Raw genomic sequence first — 6,296 nt, 5'->3', positions numbered from 1 at the left:
TCATATTCAAATTCAACAATATAGCTATCACATAAAATTTTCTCTACATGACCCACATGCATGCAAAGTTGACACTCTTCCAAAATAGTGGGAATATCAAAAGTCATGACCTCTCCACACCCACTTTATCAAAAATTTCATAAGATTGAACATTATCCAAATATGTGCGATCTAAAGTTGACACTCTTCCAAACCCACTTTCAGTATTATTGCAAACATTATTATCAATCTCATATTCATCTTGGGGCATAAATAAATTTTCAAGGTTATAAGAAGAATCACCCCAATCATGATCATTGCAACAAGTAGTGGACATAGCAAAACTAGCATCCCCAAGCTTAGGGTTTTGAATATCACTAACACAATTAACATTAATAGAATTTATAATAATATCATTGCAATCATGATTTTCATTCAAGGAGCTATCGTGAATCACTTCATAAATTTCTTCTTTCAACACTTCATCACAATTTTTAGATTCACGAATTTCAGTCAAAACTTCATAAAGATAATCTAGTGCACACAACTCACTAGCAATAGGTTCATAATAATTGGATCTCTTAAAAAGATTAGCAAGTGGATGAGGATCCATAAACTATTTGCTTCTGATTTTCAATAAAGAAACAATTATACCAAGCAAGCGAGCAAACAAACCAAGTAAGACATAAGGGCAAACGAAAAGATGAATGGAAGACGGACGAATAAGAAGGGCAAAACTTTTTGAAAATCGTTTTAGAAGTGGGGGAGAGGAAAATGAGAGGCAAATGGCGAATAATGTAATGCAAGAGATGAGAGTTTTATGATGGGTACTTGGTATGTCTTGACTTGGCGTAGATCTCCCTGGCAACGGTGCCAGAAATTCTTCCTGCTACTTCTTGAGCTTGCGTTGGTTTTTTCCTTGAAGAGGAAAGGGTGATGCAGCAAAGTAGAGATAAGTATTTCCCTCATTTTGAGAACCAAGGTATGAATCCAGTAGGAGACAATGCACAAATCACCAATACCTGCACAAACAATCAAACAACTTGCACCCAACGCGATAAAGGGGTTGTCAGTCCCTTCATGGTTACTTGCAAAAGTGAGATTCGATAGAGATAGATGAAACTAAACAAACAATAAAGTAAATATTTTGAGTTTTTTGGTTTATAGATTGGAAAGTAAAAGATTGCAAAATAGTAGATCGGAAACTAATATGATGGAAAATAGACCCGGGGGCCATAGGTTTCACTAGAGGCTTCTCTCATGATAGCAAATAATTCGGTGGATGAACAAATTACTGTCGAGCAATTGATAGAAAAGTGCAAAGTTATGACGATATCTAAGGCAATTATTATGAAATATAGGAATCATGCCCGTGTCAAGTAGACCGAAACACTACAAGAAATATGTCAACTTGCGACCATCACTATTGGTCGATGAAAGGTCATTGTTTTTCATTTGCGACCTTTTTGCGACCAAAAACAGATGGTCAAAAGCTGACAGTCGTAAACTGAAATTCACGACCCTCTTTGTGATATGTAAAAGGTCGTTGGTTCTTTGACCAAATTTTTGGTCACTAGCAGCCTCCCCAGGCCACGTAGGATCCAGCATGGCAAGCTGACGTGGATAAGAATCAACCCGGTCCAATTGGGTGTCTATATGGGCCGAGCCCATTTATTCAGCCTTTTTAATATATATTTTTTCTGTTAATTTTCGCTAGCTACATGGGCCTAGCCCAACGATTTGGCCTTTTATATTCTAGAATGCATCCTTTTATAGTCTACTAATTTTCTATTTTCAGCCATTTTATTTTGCAACAGGTCCCACTTGTCATGCTTAGCTCAAAATTGGTCCCACACATTAGAAATTTCAAAATTTGTCAAACAACCATTATAACTTGGACCCACTTGTCAGGTTTCCATTTCACGGGTATTCAAATCACATACACAATCATTGTTTCGAACAGACCAGAGAGCAAATGAAATTGGTCCAAAACAATACTACATTAATCTATTACAATCGTTACAGTATATTACAAACCAGATATGCCTACTACTGCCTACAATTACAACACATAATATGCTACTCTTTGCTGATATGTTTCACAGCTTCAGACATGGATTCACACTTCACCTGTGCAAAAAATATAAATGAACATATAAGGATAAGAATAGGTACAGAACATCAAACAGTAGCCAATGAGGGATCCAATAACTTATAATCAAGAATTGACAGCAAATGCCATGTACATAAATAGTATGACTAACACTAACCAGTATGCGTTCATGAATTGACAGCAAATGCCATGTACACTGCAGGCCACATCATCATATTTGAGCATTAATATTTCTGTATTACTACACAGCAATTACAGCACTAGGAGTACACAACAACTAGTAGCAGAACTAGAAGAAATAACCAAATTGAGTGTACACCAATATCATCAGGAACATGAGTATAACAAGCATCTTGCTTTACTGGGATACAGTGGCACAGCAGAATTACTAGGATACAGTAACACATACACATCATTGATTTAACACGTTCAAAAACAATCTAGTGTGTATATTGTACTCTGCCAGGCTTGATTTAACACACTGAGGAACATTATTGATTAACACATGTCCCATGAATGAACTACTCCTGCAAATCTCAGAAGAGCATAAGCACACACTACATCTACTCCCCAAACAATCACTTGCCAAACTCACAAGAGCATAAGCAAAGGACCAGTGCATATTACCCAAAACAGTTTCTTCAGTACTCAGGCATCACAAGGGAAAAGAGCAGTGTGTCACTAGTGACTAAGTACAAACTAGTCAGATCTAGATGATTTCCCTAGTGCCTAATTATTTTCTGCCATGGTATCAAACCGAAGAAAATCAGCCACATCAAAGAAAGGAGAAAGTGATACAGCTAAAGAAAAAGATGGATGGAGGCAAGATAGAGAAGCAACAGCCAACCTCATACTGCTCGGTCCACAGGCTGGTCCCGGTGGCCTGCTGGTAGCAGTCGAAGATCCCCTTGATGCTGCAAGTAGCACATGAAGAAGAAGAACAAAACGAAGCTGCCTTAGAGAGGTAATCAAGCAAGCAAACAGAAGCAGCAGTGTAGTACAGAATGTATCACTATAGCAGGGGCATAATTTTTGTACTATTTAAAACTGAACATGGTTTGTACTTCTCACATAAATCTTTACTCCTGTAAATTCAAAGCTATGTTTGATCCCAGACGACATGAGCTGATGATTATAATGTATGACACGCTACTGAAGCAACAATCAACTCCTGACTTATTACTACAAAGAAAATAGTTCTTGCCAAGCCTCTACTTTAACAATGTATAAATCTGCACAAGCATATACTGTTATGTCACTGCCTCCTAAGTATATAGTGACAACCAATTTAAATTCAGCATACAAAGTTTAATAGACGCTCGACTGGAATATGCCTTGGTCACCAAATATTAAAACAGGTCTGTATACTCTTAACTTCTCAGTGTAGAATAGTTATGATGGGTTCGGTACTTCGGGTAGCTCCACTGATGGTCACAGGTCTGCGTGGTGCCCTTGCTGCAGAATGCTCCTCTACTACTAAAGGATAGATGGGGTCGTGGTTACCTTCACGAGCCGGTCACTACCTATTTTGCAGTACAAGATTGCACTTGTGTTGCTACAAGTAATAATACTATCAATTTGTCAAAACTGGTGGATGGTAAGAATAAAACCTCTGCCGGTTGAAATTTGATCAAGGTAAAAAAATACTATACTCATGATCGTTGCATGTGTTTCCAACATTTAGTTCCACACGTACTACTCTACATAAGATTGATCTCTTGTGTTTGGAACATTAATTACTTGACTTTGAGTTTAAGACTGAATCGTTAAGAGCAGATGCATAATGAAGCTGTCATTCCTAGAAAAAGAAAGAACAGTACTACTGATGCTTGCATTCGACATGAACACAAGGTAAGATGCAAGGCGTTAATCTATTTATATCTTAGAAGAGCAATGTGATAGGGTATTTTTCTATTTGTGAAGCCAAGGCAGGGACCGAAGCAGTCATATTGTATACCATCTGCAGATTCCTAGAAGGGAGCAGGCAATGCAGCGCTTTGCAGATCACAGACGCCATAAGATCACATTACTAGTAGTATAAGCTAGCCACAATGACGGATCTAATAAAATGCCTAAACATTTCAGAGCACGCCGTGGCATTTGAAACGCCTAATAAGATGATAGGAGCTGAGGGTCGTACCCTCCACATGGTGACGGCGGCGAGGTCCTTCTCGAGCTTCTGCTTGAGCATGGCGTTGTACTCCACCGGGTCCACCACCGCGCCCGTCACCGCCGGCGCCGCCGCCACCGCAGCGGCGGTATGCTTGACCTGCGAGGCCCCGCCCCCGCTAGCACCGGCCATCGGGCTAGGGCCATCGGCGGGGCTTTCGAGGACGGCCTCCTTGAGGAACTTCTGGAAGTACCACTCGCACGGGCACCGGTTCATTGCGCCCTCCACGCCGCCCCCTTCGGACGCCCCGGCGTCCGATGGCCCCGCCGCCCGCGGCGATGGCTGGCCCTAGAATGGGTCGGGGATCTCCTCGACGGAGAAGACGCGCTCCATCCGCCGGCTGTACGAACCGCCCTGATCCCGAACCGCGAGGCTGCGGCGGGTGGGATTTCACGAGGCCGCGGAGGATTCGAGGGTTTGATCAGGAATTTTTTTCTCTCTCTCTCTCTCCCTCTGGTCGGTGTTTTGTCTCGCTTGGGGGCAGAGGGGAGAGGGGTAGTGGGAGGGAGGAGGGAAGAGGCGGCCGACAGCTAGTTGGGGAATGGGGGGAGGAGGAGGAAGGGTGCGGGGTGGTCTAGTTGGTTCGGTTGGGTGGTGAGGGAAGGGGAGGGGCAAGAGGAGGAGGGCGTGGGGGAGGCCATGAACGGCGGCGAGCTCCGCCGGAGGGAGGTGGCGGCGGCAATGGATCTGGAAGGGAGGAGGCGAGCTCTCGCTCTCTCTCTCTCTCCATCGGGAGAGACGGCGAGGAGACGGGGGATCTGGAAGGGGATCGATGGATGGATGTGGAAAGAAAGGAGGCGGGGCGGTGGATGAAAAATGACCATCTAGGGTTTTGGGGTTGGTGTGGAAGGGTTGAGGACTACCGTTGGATCTGCGAGCATCCGACGGTGTTTGATGCACGACCCGCGTGATACGTCCACGGACCAATTAGAATGCAGTACGACGTTATGACCATCTAAATTGGTCGTAGTTGACTAAAAAAATCGAGTGCCCAAAATGAGTTTTTTTGTGAAGGATCTACAATATATTTGTTGTAAAATTGGACCAAATAAATTTTCTTAAATATTAGGCCATATTTAATGTATAATTAACCAAATGGTTGGGTTGCCTAAGGAAGTTTTCATTTTCTTTCGACGAAAAAATCATTTTCCATTTTTTAGTGCCCAAAATGAGCTTTTTGTGAAGAACCTACCAAATAATTGTTGCAAAATTGTAGCAAATCAATTTTCTAAAATACTAGGCCATATTTAATGCACAATTGACCAAATGGTTGGGTGTCAAAAGTTTTGATCCACCTCTCATGAAAAAGACAAATTTCTGCCGATTCAGCTGGAAGCGGGTCAAATTTGAACTGCAGCTGCCTTAGAGTTTGCTCTTTATTTTTTACAAAAATTATTTTTAGGTACAAAAGTATCTATTTGATCAGAAGAACACCAAAAAAATCAAGATTCAACCACTAGCTAGGAACGGCTATTCCCGCCGTTTTGACCGCATTTTGAAACGGGCATAAAAAAATCCAAAAAAAATCAAAAAATTAGAAAACCTTCGCATTGTGACATTATATGTGACCAAGTTACCGGGAAAAATAATAAACTTGTAATGCGGCAATTCTTTTAAAAAATTGTTCTAAGAAATGAGCTATCATGTGTGAAAATTCACGGTTTTCAAGCCAAATGATAAATCTTATGGCCACATTCATGGCATAGTTTGTTCAAATGATCTCATATTGTGCACAAGGGTGCATCTTGGAATGGCAAACAATGTTGCCTAAGGGGGTTTTCATTTTCTTTTCACGAAAAATCCATTTTCCATTTTTTGAATGCCTAAAATGAGTTTTTTTGTGAAGGACCTACAATATATTTGTTGCAAGATTGGACCAAATCAATTTTCTAAAATATTAGGCCATATTTAATGCACAATTGACCAAATGGTTGGGTGTCAAAAGATTCTATCCACCTCTGTTGAAAAAGACAAATTTCCGCCATTCAGTTGGTAGCGGGTCAAATTTGAACTGCAGCTGCCTCATAGTTTGCT

The 6,296-nt window shown here is 41.4% G+C and overlaps 1 pseudogene; it reads right to left on the bottom strand.

Moving 5' to 3' along the window:
- Positions 1-2,058: 2,058 nt before the first annotated feature.
- On the bottom strand, positions 2,059-4,595 carry LOC123142521 (bZIP transcription factor RISBZ2-like; annotated as a pseudogene).
- Positions 4,596-6,296: the final 1,701 nt, after the last annotated feature.

The sequence above is a fragment of the Triticum aestivum genome, chromosome 6D, assembly GCF_018294505.1.
Source record: "Triticum aestivum cultivar Chinese Spring chromosome 6D, IWGSC CS RefSeq v2.1, whole genome shotgun sequence".
In the NCBI taxonomy this organism is placed as follows: domain Eukaryota; kingdom Viridiplantae; phylum Streptophyta; class Magnoliopsida; order Poales; family Poaceae; genus Triticum; species Triticum aestivum.
Note: the sequence above shows the minus strand (reverse complement) of the source record. Positions and strands in the feature narration are given on the sequence as shown.